The 1,609-nt window shown below is 44.0% G+C and overlaps 1 non-coding gene across 1 annotated transcript; it reads right to left on the bottom strand.

The window, feature by feature from the left end:
• Nucleotides 1-341: 341 nt before the first annotated feature.
• On the bottom strand, nucleotides 342-414 carry trnar-ucg (transfer RNA arginine (anticodon UCG)). The gene has a single exon. It is a non-coding gene; the product is annotated as a tRNA-Arg (tRNA).
• Nucleotides 415-1,609: the final 1,195 nt, after the last annotated feature.

Genomic DNA, 1,609 nt, shown 5'->3' with positions numbered 1-1,609 from the left:
TCTGAAGCAGGCAGTTGCTCCCAGCCAGCCCACACTTTCACTCTCTGGTGTAGGAGTGAAGAACAAAATCATAATCAAGAACCATCACTCTTTCATTGGGGCTCCTTTCTCCTTGTTCTGATACAGAAACTCAACAGCTTCTATCATTGATTTGACAGGAAATGTTGATGACACACTGGGATTTTTGTTCTCCTGCTGTCACTGTCAAGTGCAGCTTAACATGAGAGGTAGCAGGATCATTCATGTGTTCATGTTTCCAGCAGACAAGGAGGGAACCTGGGAGGACTTCAGTGACTTTGATCAGTGGTTCTCACTTCATCTTCTCAGTATAAAGTTTAAAGTGAGCTGGCCAGGAGTTGAACCTAGAATCTTCTGATCCGAAGTCAGACGCGTTGTCCATTGCGCCACCAGCCCTACAGAGGGGAGGTGCTTATACAAAAAGAGTCAACACCTTCATTTGTATGTCAGAAAATTTCAATGATATGGTGGCATTTTCTGTTTTTGTGCTGTCTGATTGTCTAAATATCAGGTTTAGATCATCAAATTAACACTGGAACAAAACATAATAAACATTAATTATTTAACATTCAAAAAAAAAAAGAAAGAGAACCTGCATCATCCCAGCCATGAAGACCTCAACATGGTTGAAGAGAAAGTCTTGGGTTGGATTCTTGTGTTTTGCAGCATCCTTGATGAGTCTGCATAGAAACATTGGTGTTGTGGACCCACATCCACCAGGAGTGGAGCTCAACCAAGAAGAGCAAGAGGAGAATGTTTGTGGAGGAGCTGGGAAGTTCCCTGGTCAAGCCACACACTGAGGGAAGGGAACGGACGCCCCGAGACCCAGACGCTGCAGCCTTGCTCAGACAGCTGCAGAGCTCAGCAGCACTCCATCCATGCCATCAGCAACACAGAGAGCATCCACACCAGCGTCCTCCTCAGCAGCCCTGCCTCAACACCAACCAGAACAGCCACAGCCACAACCCCCTCAGGACCTGGATTCTTTCTAAATACTTTTTAAAGGCGTGTTCTGTCCAGGTAGAAGACATGATTTGTTTCTTTGGATGAAATAAAAATGGATGAAAACGTCCAGAACATCCCTCCCAAATCTGATTTCTTCAATTGAAAGAACTCTAACATTTCTAGATTCATTCCCTCCAGTAAGGTCTTATTTCCAGCTCTGCTCTCCCTCCACTACTGTTCAGTGTAGTATTTATTTTACTGACTACTTCATTGACAGGTGGTAAAACTTTCTGGTGTTTCCTGAACTTAACTGAGTGCTGCTCAGTAAAGTTGCCATGACTTGAGATTCTCTTCCTGCTGGGTCCATTTCAACATTCTTATCCTTCCTATCACTGGAGATAAAGTATCAGTCAGGGCTGTACTTGATTAGTACTGCATATAGTACACATCAGTCACTGCCATTACACAGTGGAATGGTAGTTGAAGTACTGTTTAGCAGCAAGCTGAAAACTGTTGTGGTCTTTGACAGTTCTCTTGTTTCTGAATGAAAATCCTGTGAAGGAGAATCATGGAGACATCCTAAAAATGGCTGAGGTCTCTGAGCTGCAGCAGGTCTGAGCTGCTTTTGATGCCCAGATGATGAGGA

Source organism: Aulostomus chinensis, chromosome 1, assembly GCF_037954235.1.
Source record: "Aulostomus chinensis isolate RoL2024-O1b breed Wild chromosome 1, RoL_Achi_v1.0, whole genome shotgun sequence".
NCBI classification, from domain to species: Eukaryota; Metazoa; Chordata; class Actinopteri; order Syngnathiformes; family Aulostomidae; genus Aulostomus; species Aulostomus chinensis.
The sequence above is the reverse complement of the archived record's forward strand: the minus strand, read 5'-3'. Positions and strand labels throughout refer to the sequence as shown.